This window comes from Amphiprion ocellaris, chromosome 3, assembly GCF_022539595.1.
Source record: "Amphiprion ocellaris isolate individual 3 ecotype Okinawa chromosome 3, ASM2253959v1, whole genome shotgun sequence".
Classification (NCBI taxonomy): domain Eukaryota; kingdom Metazoa; phylum Chordata; class Actinopteri; family Pomacentridae; genus Amphiprion; species Amphiprion ocellaris.
Window position 1 is genome coordinate 18,471,008 of NC_072768.1, and position 23,968 is coordinate 18,494,975.

The 23,968-nt window shown below is 38.8% G+C and overlaps 1 protein-coding gene across 1 annotated transcript in view; it reads right to left on the reverse strand.

The window, feature by feature from the left end:
- Positions 1-23,968, reverse strand: part of shisal1b (shisa like 1b) — a 114,636-nt gene that overhangs the window by 53,415 nt on the left and 37,253 nt on the right. The window contains exon 2 of the mRNA XM_055009148.1: positions 23,285-23,326. The gene's annotated coding sequence lies outside the window, so the exon portion shown is untranslated. The remainder of the gene's footprint in view (positions 1-23,284; positions 23,327-23,968) is intronic.

Sequence of the window (23,968 nt, forward strand, 5' to 3'; positions counted from 1 at the left end):
CTGTTGCAAAAAGTTGACACTTCAACCAAACCTGTGTCTGACATGTTTGCCAAATTCATTTTCACATTCTTTTCTCTTGTAAAAGTGAAACATTTTTTGAAAATCTGAACATTTATAAACAAACATTACCACTGTGTTGCCTGACCAAATATGTTTATTTCTGCAGTCCAAACTATCCAAAGGGGTTACCCTTAATTATTTGTGTCAATACATAACTAGAGCCAATGAATACCACAGCCATTGGCTAGAAATAAGAACTCTGGTGGTTTACTTTTCTCAGAAATTATAGCCCTATTGCTTCACAAATAAATAAATGCCTAATTTTGAGAGGTAATTCTACCACTGTTACCACAATACAATGCAAATTATATATTTGTTAGCATGGAAAGCTTTTTCATGCTCAAAAAGTAGTTGCAATCATTAAAAAATTAAGATCCATTGCAATAACTCATTCAATAATTTGCTAAAATGAAAGAAAAAAAAACTCTGGGCAGTACAAGTAACTTACATTGAGAGGAACAAAGAAGCATAAGGGAGACATCTGTGGCAGAGTTCTTAACTCTTAAATTATCGCTGATTAGAGAAGGAATAATGATCGCCACTTTAATTGTCAATCAGCATGAGAGCCTTTTCATGTGATTGCACAAGGTCATTAGAGTGCTATTCAGTGGCATTGAAGAGCCAAGTCGTGAGTGTGATGGTGTGTGTGTGTGTGTGTGTGTGTGTGTGTGTGTGTGTGTGTGTGTGTGTGTGTGATGGTGTGTCATGCGGTATGACATCAGGTGACCTAGAGGATGTGAATGAAGCACGTTCCCCATAACTGATGAGTTGACCTCTGACCACGAGTGTGATGGCATTGAAAGACCTCACTAGTCATACGCTCAAGTCTGAGTTACAGGATGCTAAGGCATGCTGACATGACATGTTAAAAAAAGAAAAAAAGAAAGAAAGAATATTTTATCATTAACTAAATCCAACAAATCTGAACCTCATATCTTTCCCCCAAGCTCTAATGAAATCAATTATAGTACGTTCTGGATGCTCTATTTATAAAAAGCAAGAAGTGGATAAGCATAGTATGAGCAAACTGTTGCAACTGACAGCTGGTCTTTCAACAGATACTGTTTGCTTTGCTTTAATTAGAATGATCAGAAAAGGCTATACAGTATAAGTGGCTAAATAAAGAAATCTGAGAGGCAGCCTTGAACGGCTGATAAAACGCTGAAGATTTTAGATCAAGTGAGTGTGCCAGATTGCTTTTAAAACAGTTCTACCCCTTCACTGATGGTTAATACTGTGGAATAAAGGAAGCACTTTGAAGAGCATGCAGCTCAATAACTAGGCGCATATAGGGCGAAAGATTATACAACATAAATAATCATCAGAATAATTCATAACTATTGATTCACTAGACCTTCTTTGCCCTATTGACATATTTAAGGATGGTCTGAGTGCATGTTTAAGGAGTGCAAGCTATGCATCGGTCTAATGTTGTTAATATGTTTGCGTAGTCTCTGCTGGTCTGTGTGAATGGATGTGTGGTGTATAGATAGGTGAAGACCAACTATATTTATATCTTCTATGTGCGCTCTAGCTTGATTGTCAATCACAAGGAATCTGATTAGAGCCACATTAAATTTGCTGAGAGACTCCTAGAAGGTCATGTAATGCTGATGCCAACAAGACCTTGGTTGAATGAAATATTAACTTGTGTAATTACCATCCAATCGCTTTTCCTGATAAATGAAAACCCATTAGTGTGTCTACAGGTGCATAGTGATAAGAACACGCCATAAAATGATCCCTTATGGCATCATTTATTAAATGTTATAACCATGCTTAGTCTTAATGATGCTGTAAAGTGGGCATGCAAAGATATTTTCACAGCAGCTGAGACTTTGCTTCTGTTTGAGTGGCAGGCACCTCTTAAAACTGTAAACGGGAAACCTCCAACCTAGTTTCAGTCAACAATTTCACCATTGCTCTAATTTAGTGCACAAGATATATTAAACTGCAGGTTACCATAGCAACAGCACCTCTACTTCATGCTACATAAACAGTTAATTCATGCTAGTGAAAGTGGCACACTAACTACGCCCCAAAACTGACTACAAAAGCACACAAGTTAAAAATAAATTGGAGCTTCATGGTACATTGATGGAACTACACAAATTCCTGACTTTGACGTAAGCGTAAAAACAAAATAAAAATGCACTGCTAAAAACAACATTTGTGGAATTAGGACATCTGCAAAATGTCCCCTAAAAGAGTCACTAGTAAAAGTAAATACAAGTGTTATATTGTCATACTGTACATATATATATATATCTATATATATATATATATATATATATATATATATATATATATATATAGAGAGAGAGAGAGAGAGAGAGAGAGTATATTAGTGTCCATGTGTTGAGCTGCGAAGAGAATTTCAAATTTCAGTACTGTAGGTGGTCACGTTTAATGAAAAGTAATTTAATGCATCATAGAATGTGCTGAACATAATTTTTAAAGCTTATCTGCAAAGCTACAAGTAACTACAGCTGTCAAATAAATGTGGTGGACCACAAAATACAATACTTTCAATTAGCAGAAAATGGAAACATTCAATTGAAATACAAATACTTCAAAACTGCACTAAAGGACAGCACTAAAGTAAATATGTATAGTTATTTTCCACCAGTGCCCTTCTACAGGCTCCATCCTCTGAATAAGACTGTGTTCAAAGGCTAAATAAGAAGCTAGACAGTGGGTCGATTGACCTCTCTGGTCCAGACTGAAATATTTCTCTAATCTCTGAATGAACTCGTGAAATTTGCAGTCATGTCCCTTTCAGCATCAATTGCAACACTACTGGTGATGTCTTAGCTTTCCCTTTTTTGTTTATGACCTAAACCTGCGAAACAAATGACATTCCCATCAACCTTAGCTAAAGCTACACCAGGGATATAATTGCTTTTAACTATGTTTTTTATTGCGCATGATGTCTACGCGTCTACAGAAATGAATACCTTGTTCCTGTAAGTTACAATACGCACATGAATAGTAGGGGCAGTGTAGGGGCAATTTCTCAAATGTACATAAAAACAGAAGCATACTCAACATTGTCATGGTGTTCTGCATTTAGGGACTCAACACACTATGATGACACTGCTGGAGCTTTTTGAGCCTTGATGTTAGAATTAGCTCAGAACTAACCTCCTCAAATGTCATGTTTATTGTTTACATCATGCAAATTTCTACATTATATATGGTCTGAGTTTTCTAGTGTGCCCTCTAGTGGAACACTCGAGTAACACACATAGTACACAGGCAAGTACAATTACCTTCGTAACAAAGCCAGGTGTCTGTATCAATGTATGGTTAAAAAGCATGTTTATTGTTAGACTTTGTGTGAAGTGCTGATCAGTAAACCGAATCCATAGGTTTTGGGATAATCTAAAAAAAGCAATAAGTTGGAGCGTGAGTGGAGCTGAGGTGGGCCATGCAAACTTCTCTGAACCATGGGATGTCTTTTGATGGCACCCACCACATCTTTAACAAGAAAAGCACTCAGAGAGCCCAGTACTCCACCAAGCATGCTCAGTCTTTGCGTCATTTCCGACAGATGAAATCTTTAACAAAAAATGATGTTGCGCTGAGCACAGGCATGTGTTACGCATGTGTACATTATGTATGGATACCGAATCGCGTGACTTAAATATGTAGCGGGCGACGGGAATTGATGGGACTCAGAAACACCCCCACAATTTAATCAATTGTTCCTTGTATCATTTCGGACAGATAAGTCCCAATAAGTCTGAAATGATCGATTTGTAGTAGGAAGATAATCATGTCATCGTCAGCAGGCAGCTGACGTAGCATTCACTTGTTGTCAAAGTTACAGTGATGCCATGCCACTATCTTGCAATGATATGGAAATCCTTAACAAATCCGTGGATCCAGACTATAAACCACATCACTGCGAAAATCTAATGAGGTGGACCCTATGTCATTTCTGATCTTCTCTGAAAATTTCATCCAAATCCGTTTTTCCGTTTTTGAGTAATTTTGTGCAAACGTATGTCGATTGTCACATAACTCCGCCGCATTTTTTGGAGGAGTAATTATGCAAAACTTTATGTCTTCATACAATCTAATCTGATGACTTGCATAGAAAATCACCTGTCATACAGTTATCATGAATGGGGAAAGTACTGTAGCTACAGAGACCAAAACAGTTTCTGTATCAGGGTGCTAACATGTTCAGTGAAGTTGGGCATTTTAACGTGGAGGTCTATGATGATAGACTCGCTTCTAGAGCCAACCTCCAGTGGGCATTCAAGGAACTGCAGTGTTTGATACTTCTGCATCAGCTTCATTTTTTAGCTCCAGAGGCTGCTGATTGATTTAGGTGAAAGAACCATTGCATCTAAACTTGACAGGGCTACACTGTAGTGTATTTTAAGTGTATAAGTACTTCAATATGACATACTATAATACCAAATACCATCTGTTAACTGGAGTGAACCGGAGGGCTCTCTGTATTGAGGAACTGTGTGAGAAGCACACTAAACCTTTTCTAATTTTTGAGCTTTCGAGAGAAGCAAACAACAAAAAAGGGGGAATTTCATTTTTGTTTAAATATACTGCCACTAAAAATTACTAACTACTATAAAAGAGGGGGGAAAGTTGCAGAGAATTCTACATTTGTCCTGCCAGCTCATTTCTTGATTACTTTAAACTGGTGTCCTTGGTGTTTGGCCCAAAATCATGCTGTTAAAAGAAGCAGGCTCCTCTCATGCACAGAGCTTTGTTATTCCATTCAGTGCTTGGGTTTGGCTACACAAGACAAAGCTCTCAAATCATCCAAGAATGAATCATCAACTCGAAGACCGTTTGTGAAACCAACAATATAATTTTAATAGCTCACGGAAAAGAACAGCGGACATGGAGTACAGGAAAAACCAATTAAACTGTGTGAAAACAGTGTGATGATAATTCTATCAAAAAGGAACTATTGCAAAAACTAGATCTGCAAAAAACAAACACTCTGTACTTGAACAAATCTCAAATGGAAAGAGTTTTTTACTCAAAACTTGCGGTGCAAAAACAGGTGCCATGTTTAACAGAATTTGCAGTAAGTGGCCAATAGACTTTTAAGCCAGTTACACACACTTTATCTATGTTCTTGCTAATCTAAATGCCATGATTAGTTGTCATCTGTGCTAGTCACACACTCATAATCTAAGTCATCCCATGTTGCTCATTGCTTCTCAGGGACTGACTCCCAGTTAGGGCTGAGAACCCACTATCACTGAGACCCTAACAAGGAAGACAGATGGTCAAGATTTATTAGCAGTATAGATCTCATAGCTCCCAGCAGACCTGCAACATGTCATTTAGTGAGAAATGTCATGAACTGAGACATGATATAAGCCCTGTGTAAAGTCTTGGCAAATATCAATCATCTTCTTTCTCCCTCTTGTGCTGTGACAATATTTGAATTATCGACGTTTATGTGAACATGGAAGTGCTCAGAGGGCCTGAGAATCCGTACTAAATCACCAGTGAGGTGTCCTGAGATTACTACAGAGTTGACAGAGTGATAAACCAAAATCTGATTTGCAAATACATTATCCTGTTCAGTTTAAATGTGATAAATGCTTTGTGAGTGCTATGAAAAGATGTGGTAAAATGATCAAATCTTACAACTTCAAGGCTTCCACCAACGGTCCGCAGTTGAGATAAAAATTATGTTTTTTTTATCACAATTTGCAGGAAGGGGTTTGACTTTTCTGTCACAAATAGAAAATAGTAAAACTGATTGTTGTCCCTTCCATCTTGGATTGGTAGCATTGTGCCTTGTGCTTCCTTGGGATCTGTGCAATTCAAATCATAGCAATGTATTCAAACTCTAACATCTGCTGAGTGAACATTGACACTGCTTTTTGGGATCACCTTGAGGAAAGGTGAGATTAGCTTTGATCGCACAGACACATGCTCACGCCAACAGACATATTGTGTCTTGTCTTTCATCTGCTTTCACTGTTTGATTCCATCTGTCAATTCTTTAGACTTAATGCACCTCAGGGTTTGTGTTTTATCTTTGTGTGTGTGTGTGTGTGTGTGTGTGTGTGTGTGTGTGTGTGTGTGTGTGTGTGTGTCCCTTTGAGACTGATGGGAGGAAGAAGCCCTCTGTCAGGACTTGGATATAGCAGACAAGGTGATTTCAATTTGATATGTCATGAATCACAAGGCATTTACTCAGCATGGCACAAGACAGACGCTACACACAGCCACTGACCTAATACTTGAAGCCTTCTGCATTCAGATCAGCATCTACCGCATGCTGACAATGCATATGTTTTTTTAGGTTTGTATTTCGCTCCGGTTTTGGCCTTGTGCTGCCACAATGTCACAGGCCCAGTTCAACAAGAACCCAATGTATTATTTATATATCATGCACAGGATAAAGGGTACATTTTTTTGTTAGTAATAGTAGAGATGTCTTAAAGATCAGCATCAGAGGCAGTTTCAAGAGATGCGTTCTTACAGTTAAACATGTATTCAGACAGATTTATATTTTTGTACTAGTATTTTAAATAAGTAGACAGGAAAAAGGAGGTTTGTTGTAGCAGTCACTAGCTGTTTTTCTCAATGCGGTAGATACACATTTGATCAGCATTCACATAAGAATCAGTATAGAATTTGATTCTGCAACCGAAGATATTTAATATGGAAGGACTGGCATTGGTATCAGAGCCATAAAAACTTGATTGGCACATTCTTAATTACTAGGTATCATGAGTGATTCATTATTCATCATTGTTAATAAAAATGTCAAACAAATGAGTAGAGCCAAACTTGTTAAATGTGAGTTTTTGGTGTCAGTTCTGTCTTTTGTGATTAACTGAATGTCCCTGGGTTTTGGACTGTCCATCCAGGCAGGCACATGAGGGGGCTGAATCCAATCCCAGATGTTACTGGGTGAGAGGCAGGGGACACCCTGGACAAGTCAGCAGTCCACTGCAAGGCTAACAGAAAGAGACAGACAACCGTGTACACTCACACTCCCACCCACGGCAAATTTAGAACTAGTGGAGTTAACCAAAGCACGTCTTGGACTGTAGGAGGAAGCCAGAGCACCAGAAGAAAACTGCCGCAGGCAAAGGGAGAACATGCAAACTAAATACAGGAAAACCTAAGCTGGCCAGCGGGTTCAAATCCAGAGCCTTCATGCAGTGAGGTGATTAACCACTGTACCACCACGCTGCCCCAGTGCACTGTTAGTAAATTTTTATAAAGCATTTAAAAACACCACTACTAACTATTTGTTCACAAAAAAAGAGCAACAAAAGGTAATAATTATTCAGCCACTTACAACCATGGAGCATTCCGTTTTATGCCCACTAAATCTCAAAGAACAATTACAGCACATGCTGATCAGTACACAGGTCGAGTGTTTGGCGGCAGCCCCGATTCTCCAGTGCATTGATAAGTAAACACACATCTACATACGTATGCACAGTTGGCCTGAATCATGGAAGAGGAAAAGAAACCAAGTGTAGTTTGATTGTTCATTGAAGATGGCAGATGAATGTTGACAGCGCAGAGGGAGAGACATGCAGCGTCCTTCAGCTTCAAAAAATGTGAGCAGCCAGGCGGAATTAACAAATAGGAAATAATTGCATTTGAAAGCATTTTACATTGTGAAAATACCTTTCTTTCATTGCAGTAAATTGCTCAGCTTTACATGCTGTCCGCTTGGTGAGTCTGAAGCCACATGTAGCATAATAGCCATCCCTGGGTCCAGATGCTCTTCTTTAGTGAGGCACTATCGAGGGTTGCAAAAGCTCAATAGTAATGCGCTCACAATTTCTTGTTTTTGCTACTGTACTGAAAGCATACTGAACCATGGGTCCTAATACTATGATTTGTAATGGACTAACTCTAACAACTATTGTAACATGGATCAAGAGATGTGATGTCATTCATCCTTTTGGTCAAACAATAAAAATGAATTGAGCCTAACCCTGTGACTTTATGTAGATAGTCACAATTTTTACTGGGCAGCCGTGACTCAGGTGGTGAAGCGGGTTGTCCATTGATTGCGCTATTTGCCTTCTGCGGGGGTGTGTGAATGAAAGAAATGTGCTGATGCTTACTGGGTGATGAGCATTTGTGCAATCATCACCTTGAGTTCCAACTCCTTAGCTAGCTTTGCTCTCTCTGTTTATGCATGCAGCTAATGTATCCTTGCGACGGCCTTGTGGATCTCAAGGGCAGCTCATGAGTTAAGTCGCTGGACATGATACAAATTGTATAAATCATGATCCACTATGTCCATTAGCCTGCAGATTGTGGCTATCCATTTAGTAATTGCTATCGCTAATGCGTTCTTCTTGATTTTTATAGCGGTTAGTAAAAGATGTTATGGTGCTTTTCTGTCACCAACTGAAATGGAGTGTGGATCGGGAATCTAAATACACCTTCACTATTTCTAATGTATAAAAAAAGAACAGAACCTGCATTAATAGCGTTATTAAAGTATAAAGGTAAAATTGTGGAAATGCCTCATTATCACATGCATTTTGACAGCTCTTGTTTTTAGAAGTATGACAGAAATTAAAATGGTTGCAAGACTTGCATTTTATTTCTAATTAGAATTACATTGTCTGAAGTAAGAATTTCAAGTATGTTATTAAATCTGTGTAGTCTATTTTCTGTTCATTTTTCTCATTTTATGAGCTTCAAGCCATGAGAAAACAATTTCTGTTTAGGAATGAGTAACCTCTTCATAACAGAGGGGTTTGCATGTCTCCGGGACCTTGGAAGTTTGGTTATTGGGGTCAGTAGATTATGGGTGAGTGTCTCGCATGTCAAATTGGAGTCAGGCAAGATGCCAGACACAAAGTGATTCCAAGTCTTTAATGAAGTGGCCAAAAGCGGACAGATGTGGGACAGCAGGGCCTTCGACTGAAACCAGGCCTGAAGGGGGTCGGCAGACTTGGACTAGTGGTGCTTGGTTTTCCGTCTGGAAGCACAGAAGGGAGAGCTGGTGCAACAGGTTGAGCAGTAATGACAATATGCACATGCTTCTGAACCTGCACGGCTTTTACGACTTGCAACAAACCTCCACCACGAGGGCCATAGGAGTAGCCCACAGCGCCTATAATCCACAGCATCATAATAACAGTGGATAGATGTAATGTGAAAGGGTCTGCTGGTCGTATGAACCCAACTCTGCAGCCCCCTCAGCTATACAGAGCGTTAGACATCTTTCATCTCATTGTTTTCTTGCCCTCATTTTTTTCTCGAGTATTCCCACATTGGTGGAGCATAATATATGCGATGGAAGAGTGAATCCTGGGTTTATGCGTATCTACTGGGTCTACCGGATGTGTAAACAGAGAACAGTTTTCTAACAGTTTGCCATATAGGCTTAAAAGAGGACATAATGTTGGTAATGTGCTCACAACCTAACCAAAAAGTAGTCAAAAAGATTTGTTTTTGCAGGTTTAACATACAGATGTGACAGATCAAGACTGAAAATTGGGATTCACCATGCTCTGTGTGAAATATATCAAGTGTAAGTACTTCACTGGCAGTACACAAGCAGTTACAGGCATTTCCTCTGACAGTGAATGTCTCACCAGGCTGATGAAGCAGAAATGCATCTGTAGTTGTCAGTCACTTGACAGAAAATTGACTTGACACACTTCAGCTGTTTTATATCCGCATGTTTTAACGTAACGCTTCCCTGCAATATTCTGTTGTAATTAAGAGAACTGCGTTGTCTGCTTTGTTGCTGAATTTCAATATCTTAACCTCGATTAGCCCTCATCCGTAATAGCTGATTATCAGCGGTTTGTAAATAGAGGCACTATGAATATTGCACACATAGACAACAGGAGAGAGAGGAACCAATGAAGCCTCCATGTAATACTTGTGTCAGTCTCTGCTGTCCCTTGTGTACTGTGTGTGTGAATGTTTCCTACTTCAAAATGCATGTTTGGATGCTTGATTATTACATAACACACCATAAGCAGAATGCAATTAGCAGTATTGGTTTGTACAGTTTCTTTGATGTTAATGAAAAGAAACATTTGAAGAGGAAAGGGGAGATGCTCACAAGCAAACCCTGGTTGTCATGGCAGGGCTGACGCAAAAACAGGACCATCCACACTCCCTACACACACACACATGTACACACATGCACACACATGCAGTTGTTGGCTATTTTAAGCTCTACAAGACTGTAATTTGAGAGCTCCATTTTTGACAATTGTAACTCAGAGTGCAGATGAGAATAAAAGACTGTGGGATCAGAGGCTGACAGGGGTGGAGGTTGGCAGGTGAGCATATTATGGGAGCACAGCCCAAAGTGCCAGCAGGCAGGTCAGGGGAGCCACTTGTTATCCTGTCCACCTTTGCCCCTGTAACACACTTTCATCTGCTTTCATATAGAAAGCCCTCATGTAGACAGACATCCACTTGGATTGCCTGTTGAACTGTACTGTAATCTCACAAGCATTTCCACAGCATACAGAAAAGTTTTGTTACCTTGGTTTCTTGTAAAGAAAAAAAACAGCTTCAATTGTCAAGCTTCTTTTGCAATTACAGATTCTTGACATTCGTGTAAAACTGTTCACAACCTCTCTCAACAGGAAACCTTGCCCCCATGTGAGGCACAAATAAACAGAGGCTTCAGTGACTCATCCACGTGTACTATACTCTAGTCATACACTATAACCACACTGACAGGAGAGTTCCAGAGCTGGACAAACGCCACTTTGGATTCCTTGCGAGGTGAGTGGGTGGAAGTCAGATCTATTCTAGGACCTGGATAGATTTGCTTTTCAGACATCAATTAGTCTGGGAATAGCAGCAAGTCAGAGAGATTATTACCAGGATGATTCTGAGAGGAGGCAGACACCTGTGCCTAGATGTTTAGAATGGAAAATCTCAGGCAGATATCCAGCACATCTGGGTAAAGTCACAGGAGCTTTCATGTGACTTGATCTGAAGCCTCTGGAAACCAATGAGCACCATTTGCTTTGTGTCTTTCTAAATATTACTCCTGCTTGACTATCATTAATTTCATCAACTATTGTTTATGATACAGTCATACGTCAGATGAAAACAAGTTAAAGCAGTAGCACCTGTTAATATAGCGATGACTACTTATAGTGGTGCAATGATTATTCACATTTACTGGCAGAAGCACAATGTCAAACCCTACTTAAGTAAAACCAGTTTGACATAAGTTGAGTTTTATTAGTAAAACAAGTTTTATCATCAAGATGTAATGTAAACATCAGAAACTAGAATTAACACCTTATGTATTATGGTGGTATGTGTCAGGCAACCAATCAAAGTTCAGTTTCCATCCATGTCTGTCCAGACACATACATATAGTAAAGACTTTGGACTGTCTAAGTTCATTACGAGAAACAAAAAAAAAACATAGTTAAATTTCTTGTATGTGTTGACATGTTTGGCCAGAAAAGTTGATTCTGATAGAACACATCCTTGCAGCCATAACAGAAGGCAATACTTCAAATGTCCATGCTGCTTCACACACATCTTGAACCCAGCTGCACAAAACATCGATACAATCAGCATTCAATCCACTCAAATGTAAAATATGATCGCTATCTCTCCTTACTTTTTTGAGTTATAGGGTTGAATATTGGCAAAGGGTTTTTGCAGAACATTATGTTGCCACAGTGAAGTTGACCTTTTGGATATAAACTGTCACCACACCATCATTTTACCCTATTAGACAGTTGTGTAAAATTTTGTTCTAATTAGCATGTAAAGTCACAGTTGTCTTTCTTGGTATTTGAACGTCAAACTCTAATCAGCTCATTACTGGACCCAAATGAATGTGCGTTAAAAAAAAACAACATAAATTCCCTTGACTGACATATTATTATTCTTTACATTAAATGCAATGTGCAAAGTAAAAATGTATTCATATTTGATGAAAGTGAACCTAGTTTAACTACTGGACATAACTATCTAATTTTATACAGTCATCTGGTTTAGTCCAGGGTGGCATGATGGTGCAGTGGTTAGCACAGTTGCATCACAGCAATATGGGTCTTGGTTTGAACCTGCCAACTGGCTGGGGTTTACATGTTCTCTCTATGCCTACGTGGGTTTTCTCCAGGTGCCCTGGCTTCCTCTCACAGTCCAAAGACATGCATGGTAGCTTAACTTGTGGTTCTAAATTAGGTGTAGGCGTGAATGCGGATGTGAATAGTTGTCTGTCTCCTTGTGTTAGCCCTGAGATTGACTCCGCACCACCTCCTGATCAGTGTCAGCTGGGATATTCTCCAACCTATGCAACCTCTATAGGATACAGGGAGCACAGCTGCTAAATGAAACTGTAGAATTGTACTGCTAATGGATAGATGTTTTTTTCACCCCTACTCCAAAAAGTCAGAAGATAAATCTCACTTCTTGGGGAACTGGGGATCTCTGGGGGCAAGGGAACAAGAAGTTCCGCCACATTTGGGTTACTATCTGTATTTACTGTTTTATCTATTTGACGATGAAACATTATTTCTTAATCTCTAAACTTATTTGTCTATAACTTATATACAAATACAGTGGAGTAAAAACACAGTATTTTACATTAGAATATTTTAAAGAATTTCCATATCGCAGTGGTATTATAAAAACTAAAGCTTCCTTATGTTTCCTCCTTTCCTCCTTCCTTGCTCAGTGTTACATTTTCCTCTAGCACTACAACCGATAGATATTTTCAATATATTTGAAGTCAAGTGAATTTTCACATTTAAAAGAATGGAACCATTAAATGTTTGACATTTTCACTTAAAATCATTGCAGTTGAAGTTTTACATCATCTGCTATTACCAGGCAATGTACCACATAAACTGGCTGCTGTCTGCATTCTTTTCTTAAAGAATGTTGCTAAGTTCATTCTTTTTCAGATTATAATGTATTGTAACAAAAATTTAATCAACAGCAAAGATTTGTATTATCCAAGTCTTTGTATTCGGCCGTGTTTTTTCACACTGCTTGTTTGATTAGATAATTGGATGTGTTCAAATATTTTGGAGCAGCATCATCAGTAGCGGCTTTCAGGCAGCTTCACATGGACAGTGTCAGAATCCACCTCTGCTTTGTGACTCATTCGGCTTATAGGGCTGTGTAGTCTTCACTACATCAGAGTCTGTCACAGTCCACAAATGGCTAAACTGAGGAGACACTATGGACGTGCAGCACTGCTTCGAACACAGGACGCATATCAGATAACATCAAACTGCAAAAACTTCTGAATACAGCTGTGCAGCACTGAATGTCCATAAAACATTCATGCACAAGAAGAGCAGTGAAGATGTGGACAGATAATTCCTTTTTTTGTGGCTATATTCTTGTATTTATTTCAAATTAAATCGTTGTAATGATTCAATGCTTTTACAATTGCTCTTATAGATATACAGTTGTGTTCAATTCAAGTACCTAGATCACATTTGAAAGAACAGTAACTGTACTCCATCAGGTAGATGTAGCGTTGCTCCATTTCCAGCCAAACCTTTAGAGGCATCAACTACTTTGGCTACATGCTGCAAGACTTTTCCACATCATGTTTTGTAAAGGTTTACAAGCTGCCCCACCGCCACGTTTTTAATCACTAATGGCTCAGCTCTTGGAGAAATTAGCAGCTAACCAACATCTAACACCAGACAGCCTGGCTCAGTTTTACAGTCAGTAGGAGCAGTAGCTACACTTGGTGTGGACATACTGCCACTCTTGATGCTATTACATCAGTCAATCACCGTGATCCCTGTGCTTCTACACCCACCAAGTGCAGCTCTCCCGACAGCTTGTGTGATAAATTGTTTTTTATTATAAACACTGAAAATCAAAATAATACAAAATCTAACATAGCTGAGAAAAAATTGTAGTCTTGATCATTTTCCCACCGGCAACATACTTACTCTCTCCTATGACAACATCCGTATGTTTCCTTATAATATTTTACCTATATCACACAGGATAATGGAAGTTTGAGAGTGCCAAAGACACTTTAAACCGGTCTATGGATCAACCTGCAATTCATCATGAGTTTGTAAATGGCTTCAATTCGGAAAGAGGTAGAAAAGGAAGGAGAGAGAATGAGCAGGAAAGGTTTAGTGGGAGTTCAATGGCAACAGGAAATATGAACCATCTGTGCAAGCCCTAATTTCTTAGTTGTACAAAAACATTTTTGTATATTTTTATTTCTAATAAGTGGGCAGCGTGCCTTGCGGCTGTTTTCAGGCACAGATTTCAGAGATCACTGGCAAACAAACAGTGAAGCAATTAGTCAATTGTAAAACATACAGTGTAGAACAGTTTTACTGCTCTGAAATGCATCTGTGTCTCAGGGGTCACATGTAGTTTACAGAGGCTCGACATTCCTGGCAGTAAAATTCTGCCCACAGTTCTGCATCTTCAAACACAAGGGGCAGTTGTTTGTATTGTCAGAAGAAAACTGTCCTTCATGGAAGTAGCAGAGATTCTTTCCACTGCTTCCCTTATATTTCAGAGTTATGATAAAAATTGTTCTGTCTCTTATTTCTCTCAGTCAGAAATTGAGCAAGTTTCCATGGCAACCGCACTGCCGTTAGCCAGCTGTCCAAAGTGAGATAACGTAGCAGGCAGAGTTGAGAGGGAGTTCTATAAATTCCCACTGCGATCCCATAGATTAGCTTGTGTCTGTAGTGGTGGAGGTAACCAGTGTTTACCTGACTCACATCACCTAAACCCCATTCACTACAGCTAACTGATCACAGCCTCACAGTAGCTGATTTTATCTGTTTTACAGGAGAAGATTTGTGGACTTTGCGGAAGTCAGGTCGAATTTAAGACTGATGTATATTACAGAACACATTTGGCAAAAGGTGCATTTAGTATAATTTATGTTACATTTTCTATTATCAATGTGGTTTCAAGTGCACAAAGCATTCAAGATCTGATGTATTACAGTACTTATAATTCATTAGTACTACTTAGTATAATTGTCCCCATGAGTTTCCTGTGTATTTAACACCCCTCCTGACAAAGTACGACTGTATTGTGCCAGTGTATGCCCTATGGCACGAATGCATCAGTTGGGCCACCATCTGGCAGCTTGTGCAATATTTGTCCTGTTGTGCTCTGCAAGTGCTCACGCTGAAATGGCAGCATCAGTAATGTAGAAACAGCTTGTCTGAGACATACAAGACTTATTTACATGTCTGTCCCTAAAGAAAAAATCCAGCTGGCTGGCTCTCAAATCTATCATTTTGGATTAAAAAGTGGATGCAGTGCCCATATGTCTACATACAATCTCATTACAGATCATTGGTAATATCTAGATGCAACATCATGCATAAAAATGTGCATACGATTTTAATTTCATTTTTAAAAAAGGGGGGGGGGGCAATATACATAATTAACATTCAAATAAATGTAAATGTAACCAAGTTTGCTAAAAGAATAATTTTCCTCAACGGTCCCTTGCCTGATCTTCTTACGCATCCAAAATGAATAAATATAGCACATTATGTACAATAGTTAAATCAGTCTACAGTTTAATAAAGGCACAAAATAGAGATAAAAGCATATAGCACATTTAAATACAGTTAAATATGGAGATACAGATATGACATATACCATATAAGTGTGCAAAAAGCCAATAGGACTGAAAAATGTGCATCCCTCCACTCAGCCTCCCAGTATAATAAGTAACCATGACAACCAGAGAGTGGAGAGGATTGCCCTTGTTGAGCTCGCGCTCCGTTTTGTTGGAAAGGTTTCCCTGTTTCTCCTGTGGTCTGCCATAATCACCTCATGATAATCTTGAATGTATAATGAAGCAGGGAAGACGTCTTAATGACTATCAATTTAAAAATCACATCCACAGTGACTCAGCATTTACTCCTACATTTGAAAAGCTGCTGGAACAACAGAACAACTGGACAGTTCCTTGATGAACTTGCTTTTCTCCATTGTTCTTGGAAAAGCAAAAACACGTGTTTGCTCTATTTTCTGCAAGTACAACAGGAGTCCTTTGAACTTTTGAATTTTCCAGCACTTTTTTTTTTTGATTGCTGTTTGGTGGTGATTTTTGTGTTGTGTAGCAAACCTCATGAAAACACATCACATTCGTATCACAGTTGGAAAACTGAATAATTAAGCCAGAACAAAGATTTTTCATTACTATCTACAGCAGCAGCGAGGCAACACTCACTGAACCACTCATAGCATTCCTGTAATCAACACTCTTGCACCTGTTGAAGAGGATTAGCATTTGAGCCCACTTTCACGTCAATAATCCCCTTTTAATATGCACTTCATGCAATAATGAACTGCTTGACTTCTCTGATAGCACGGCTTGAATCTGATTCAAAGCCACCCCACGGCTTCCAGAGGCCCTTTTCTGCCTTAGCAACTAAACTTTGTTCCAGATTTTTGTATATCGCCACCTCACTGCCATCACCCCTCCTCCATCTCCTCCCTGACTTTCACCACCTGCCAAAGGAAGCACACATGTCATACGATGGAATAGTTACTCATCTTCTGGCGGTCTACTCTGAGTAGGCTCCGACTGACAGCAGAGAGGGCACAGGGCATCATTTTCCACACACATGCTCGACAGCAAAAGACAGACGAACAGGCCACAGTATTTTTTTCTGTCTGTTTCCAAATGATGAGTGTTACAAATTTTGTTCAGAATTGAATGTTTGCTAGAGAGTTGTTCAGTTGGGATAATACTAGATCATTTTGATTACAAAGGCTGCAAATTATTTTCATTATCGTTTTGTCTAAGTAATTTCTCAAAGAGCCATAGCATGTGAATTTTTGGCATCGTTTCTTAACCTTCTGAATGCCAAAATGTGTCAGTGGGTTCAAAATCACCAAAACCGCATCATTTATCCTAGCAAGAAACTTTTAAGAAAAAATGTTGGATTTTCATCTTTCTGATGACCTTTGAACTACTCAAAAATAAGATTTCTGGGGAAAAAAGAAAAAAGAAAGCATACTGCATTTATTTATCTTTTCCCCCCTATCTACTTCTTGCCATGGTGTTTCCGGGTACAAGACTTTATATTGCTGTAAATGAGTAAAAATGTGTCAGGAACAAAAAAAGCCCAGAAACTGCTTGGAGTTCGAAAGGTGAATCACATTGTTTCAATTCTTTAGTTTATTAATTCCAGATTAACAGATAATTCTATTGTTGATTTTAAAATATATACAAATATGAAAATTTAAAAGTAATTAACTGTCCAAAATTCTTAGTGTAAAATACTTTAATCTACAGTAAGTAAATGTAAATTTAACACTTGCCCAATAAGGCTAACTTTGTCATATTAATTTTTTAACCAACACAAGAACAACCACAGACTGACTTCAGTGCTGCACCACTGACTTATTTTGCAGCCGCATGACATTCAGAGATTCTTATTTTTTGCTCATACAGGATTATTATCTTTCAGGATAACCGAAAAAGGCTGAGAGATGCTTTCATCTTCTTTCTCATTTTCAGTGAATCCCAAGATCACCTTCTCTGCTGCTGTTATGGTATTCTTAGTTTAATCATGAACCACTGATTAAGGCTATACTCATCATGTGCACCCTGCATCACAATACTGCAGCACACACACAGTCACTCACATAAACATACACACAAAAATGCAGAAGCTGACATTTCAATATCGATTCGTAGCTTCAGCCAGGAGCTGAAGGATTGTGGCCACAAGAGAGCACGGGAATTCATCAAGGTGAGCTTGTGATAAATGAGAGTGACAAATATTGTGACATGAATGTGAAAGGTCATGTGTCACATTAGGCACACAGAGCACTTCTCTAACTAGGAGAGTGAGCCATGTCATTATCTCCTCTTCCAGCTCAGAAGAGGGACCAGCAGGGCAACGGCCAGCTAAATGTCACATCTGCCCAGCCAATGCATGCCGACAGATCGTGCTGACAGCCCCGCGGTGCCACATGCTGCCACTGCTTTGCCAGTCCATTATGAAGTACCCGTCTCAGGACTGGCACACAATACCGACTGTCATATTGTCACCTGAGTGCCTCGCCTCCAGCAGACAATGGGCACACCACTGTTTCCTGGATGGGAGTGTGTGTCCTGGTGTGTTTGTGAAGATAACGGACTGTAACCTGGACCTTCTCTCAGCCAGCCATGATCCTGCTTCACTTCACCCCTCCACGGAGCTTTCCTATTCTTTGTTTCTTTCTCCTAAAATGCTAGAAAACCCTCCTTATTCAGACAGCTGTTTACTTTGTTATTTTTTGGACCGTAAGAGCAGCTATTATGAGCCAGCATGGAAGAGTGGGAAATGTTCAGGCTGCAACCTTAATCTAAATGACATGTCAAGCTGTGTGTGAGAGCTTAAACCTGCCACTACGCAGCGGTGCTAATTGTAAAACACTCGTCTTTCCTTTCACTTCATGAAAGATTGGTGGAAGATTGCTACTAAAGGTTGTTGGTTGCATGAAAAACATTTTTCATGCATGTTTGTGTCTACATATACCATTCACTATGTGCACTTTTTCTGAATTACAGGGAGGTGACTTGAAAGCCATGGGGGGAATAGGAGAAGAAAAAAAATGTGACAGTTATTGAGGGATTATGCGTCATCATTGACATTTGCAGAACATTTTTATCGAGCTGTATTCATTATCTGGTGAATTACTCCCTTTTTAGCACCTAATCAGCCCGCTGTGGATTAGCTTCAGCTCATGTAAAATTTATTTCATGCTTCAGCTTCCATGGAAGCAGGGCATGAAAAACCACTCAGACCACGAAATGTGCCACAGGCATGTAAATAAATGACACTTGGGAAAGCTCGAATGTTTTACAGAGTATTATTAAGAATATTATAAGCTAGTATTTGGAAATTCTACAGCATATCATAATATTCCGCAAAGTACTCTTGACGCATTTAAGAAATTTGCAAAAATAGGGGAAAAAAAACCTTTCACAGGGTACCACAGCATTGCATTCTGTCAGGCTATTTGCTATTCTTTCTTTTTCATGCTACCCTGACAAGCTGCACTGTGACTGACCTTTAACTGGCGAGAGAATTAAGTTATCCACCAGGCCTATTTATATGGAGAACAGCATATCATTAATATGTTAATACCACCCAAAGCTTCCCTGCTTCGCATTTAAAAAAAAAGAATAGCTTGACCTTTGCTGACATCTTGCCAACAATGTCAAGATGGCCTAATTTAAGAAAGTTGTTTAATGTCATTTACCCTTTTCTCCAGAGGAGCAACAAAAGCAAGGGGTGAAAGACTGATGTGTAAACCTGTGTTGTTCTATTCACATAACTTTTTATTTGAAAATTAGAAACTCAATGGGAGAGCACATTGTCCAGATAGATTCTGCTTAATCGCTGGCAGACTAAATCTGCCCTATCTTGGAATGTTACATGAAATTCAGCTCGGTAGTTTTTGTGTAATCCTGCTGACAGACAGAACAACAGCAGTGAAAACATACCTCCACCTTTGCTCTCACCTTGCAGAGGAATAAAAATAGTTATGCATCTTCAACTTCTAATCTGCTTCATGATCACACCATGCATGTTACCAGATATAAAAAAAATCCTGTAATTTCACTGTGTAATTACTTAAACCTGCAATAATAGATTTTGGGGCTATTTATTTTTTGAGCTGACATGGTTAACCTGTTGGAAATAATTACAGAGCAATATTAGCTTTCATTTAGAGTCCATTTTGTTAGTGTCCACCCAGTAAGTCCAACATTAACTGTCTTTTAGCTCTGTTTTTGGTCTCCACCCATTGTTCAGGAAGTTATTTAACTATTAAATGCACAGTCTGTAATTTCTGCTAAAAAAACAAACATACACACGCACACAGTTTCATGACATTGTGAAGTAGTGCAGCATCATGGGAGTTTTTGCCTTCGTTTTCACTGACAATTAAAATCTATATCTAAGTTTTAGTCAAGTTATGTTTAGTCAAGTATATTCACATGGTGTCATTTCATTCAAATGAAATGGATGCAGGTACTGTTAGCTAATGTAATCTTTATAGCCAAGTTAGTTTTTGGGGGTTTGGTATGTTTGGGGTACACTGGGTGTATGCCTTGTTGACTCAGATTAAGCATTTTACTTGTATTCCTTTATCTGTGTTATTTATGTTACTGATTTTCTCATAATTATACCAATATTGTTCGATTTCATCTTTGCATTTTAGCACATTGGACATGTATGAATAAAAATTGCTTTTGCCATTATGTGAGTCAAGGGCTGTTGTCTGTAGTCACAACAATCGTACTCAAATAATCATAATCCATCATGAGTGATCAATACAAACAGCAGAATGAAAGAAGCCCCAGCAATGCAGAAATGTTAGATACAATACTATTAAATGATGCAGTTTACTTCCCTAACTTTGTCTACTGACTGTAGGTAGTTCACAGTGGATTTATAAAGCCTACTGCAGTTAAAATCAATGCTATGAGACAGCTGAGAGAACCTACAGAACCTATGAGCGACTGACTACTGTCACATTGTTTTCACAGTAATTTACACATTCATAATAGAATACTGGCTTTATGGAAAGCTAATAAAGGTCCTTGGACCCAAATAATGAATACTGAACTTCTGGGACTTGGAAGTCAATGTACTGTGTGTAGTCAGTGTTAGATATTTTTTTTATATATACAGAACTACTGTTACGTTTTTATTGCATTTTATAAAATCTTATCTGAATATTGCATCCCTTATTCCTTTTTTATTCATCATATTTGAATCCTTTTCAACCCCCTTGTCAACTCACACAGACCATGCTGTTGATAATTAATAGGGACTATTTCTTTAGTACAAAGTAGCTGCAATACAAACTACATGCATCTGTGGATATGGATTGTTCAGAGAAACAATGGTAAAGTTCCTTAAGGATAACACATACTGACAGTCATTATGCAGTATAACATAAGCTATATGGAGGCGTACATGCATGTAAAAAAAACAGATGAGTGCATGGAAATGTAAAGAGTGCTGCACTGGATACACAATGATCTTATGTAATCCTAATTTAACATCCAGATCAATATGAAGTCAAAAGTATACTCATCCTGGCACAGCTGTCTTTGGACCGTTTGAGAAAATCAATATCATTGCCAAAGACCATGTTAACACTTTGGACACAAGAGAACACAGTTTGCCAAACAATAATAGTGATCAGGGGACACCAAGTACATTTCACTGATCCACAGGCAGGACTACATTTTATTTGATTGTTTTCCCGCGACTCCAGAGTCATGATGCCTGTGAGTTATCTCCAGTGTGCACAGTACAGACAGTCACACTGACCCTGGGATCATGATGATTTATCATCCGGCTTCTGTGATGCTCTGGGATGGCAGGGATATAATGGTTTATATGAGATGGACACACTGGGATAGAGCCATACTACAATATAGTAGGAATACTACTGTTGAAGTTCCTGTGTCTTCTACCTCCTCATCCAAATACTGTATTCATGTTAGCTCAAAAACATAAGCTAACATGGATACAGTTAACATGGCTAACGGCAGTTAACCTAATGTTTTTCACACTGATTAAATAATATGTATTGATAGAAGAGTTGTTATTTCTTTGATTTGACTTCAGTTATGTCAATCTCTCTTTCTACTAGTATTTTCTATTAATCTAGCTGGCAATGTGTGAATCATGACCTTCCCATTCTTCATCCTCCCTGCTAAGCTTACATTTGGCCGCTATTTATAAAACTTGGTTAGGCTAAGCGTTATGCATTAAACTGAGAATTTCCATATTATATAATGATGCAATCAATAATAATTTTTTCAAGAAAAGTATTTTTGTGGATGAAAGAATCCCTGAAACAAGCATGCTGTGTCTGAACCCACTCAGGATTTACAATTTAGTGAACTGCATTTGTCCACTATTTTTAGTATGGACATACCATTATGGCTCCTCAAAATTTCAACCCTGGAACAAAATGGCACGACGCATTTTTTAAATGTAAAAATAACAGTTTCTCAACTCTTAATATATCAGCTTTGATGCAAAATTAGAAACGTTTTAAACTGTCTAAATGTTCACTATAATGTGTAGTATATAGCAGTGAATGATTGAACATTGGAGTCAAATCTATATGCTATTTAATCATACAGTGCAGTTTTTGTGATTCAAGGTTAACTTGACCTTTTATGTTAATAAATTAACTTCAATATTAAAATTTAACTATGAGTTTGCACAGCACCAGCAGGACTCCACCCCTGTCTGCAAAGTGCTGCTCAGGTCAACTGAATTTGACGGAAACCTTTTTGCTATACGAGCACAGCTAAACAAACTGAACAGAGGAAGATTTCGATAAATTACCGAGCCAAGTTTGAGCTTCGTGATTTAGACAATAACAGCACAGAAGGTCTGTCTCCCTGCAAAGTGTCAAAGTCTGTAAATGATCTGAATGACTCAAAGGTGAACTTCCACACACGGAGTGCATTTATTCCAGAAGGCGAGCTATGACTCATTCTCACGAAGTTCAGTTCAGTTGACCGTACTCAGGTGGCTATAGTAATGAGGGATGAGGAAATTTTCATTGGATGTTACCACTGTTTGATTTAGCCCGTGCAGCGTATGAACCAGAAACTTTTAATGATCCCATTTCCACATGCTACCCATGTCTTTGTTTTTAAGACTTCTCAGTGAACATGTTATAAAGCAGCACATCTTAAATATACTCACAATTCTGGGAACAGAAATGTTATTGAAACACCAGTTTATAAGCAAATTCATTAGAGCGTCTGCATAATACTGGACTGCGGCGCCTTTCACACCAGCCATGGCATGAAAAGAATGGTGGCTCAGGCCACTGAGGGTTCTCTGTTTGTGTCAAAGCTCACGGTTACTGACATTTGTGTTTAGATGGAGCAATAAACAGAGATAGGACTGCCGTGCCAAACTAATAGATGGTCTCAGAGTTTGGTAAGGTGGCTGGCAAATGGGACTCAATCTCTTTTCACATTTAATGATCTCCCTTGTGTGCTTTGGCAGATATGGAGTTTAAACACCGTTCCAAAGACTGAGGCGATTTCATTACACCACACTCTTTAATGTGCACACTGGTGTTAAGTTTAGACCAAGCATACCCAGGGGTGGAACAAGTATTCAGCCTTTTCATTTTAATATATTTTGACTTGGAGGGGTATTATGTAATGCATGACCTTTACTGACCTCTTCTGAGGACTAATGGGACCTGCATCAACAGCATCAGAACTTACTTCCTCCCATATGAGTCTTCCTTCCATCCCTGTGAAGGTAGCCTGTAATTAACACAAATAAGTCACATTTTAACATTACAGACAAGTTAAACTCGCTACGGAAACATTTAGATCTGACTGATCACCATGCAAGAACAGTATTTCTTTGTTTTTCTGTATTAAAGTGGGGCGTAGTCTTCATAGCTCCAATGTGTGGGTACTTAATATAGCTGTTTGATGAGCTCTTTTGTTCCAAAAAAGTATAAATCCTAACATGTTTAAACAATCAATAATTGTATTACCTGATAATAACATCATTGCTACCCCATCTCTGATTATTATTACTTATTGCAGATCTCTTTCCAGCTACTGCATTTACGTAATGGTTTATTTTGACAAGGGTTCTGAAATAATATTTAGCATGTTCACATGTAACTGCCCTGCAAGAAGTGCAGCAAGCCGATTTATGACACCCAGATTCAATTTGCTTTGCTGCGATTCCTGGCTGACAAACTAATTAATGCCGCTGTGCCACATAGATGTGCAGCGTTCCTGCTGCCTGACTCTCATCCAGACATGACAGCGTCAAAACATGGAAAGGTACACTGACAATTCACAGGTTTAGCTGTCATTCACACACCAAATTCATTAGGTAGCCAACACTGTGGGTTTACGCTGAAAAGCTGCCATTTAAAAGCATATCTA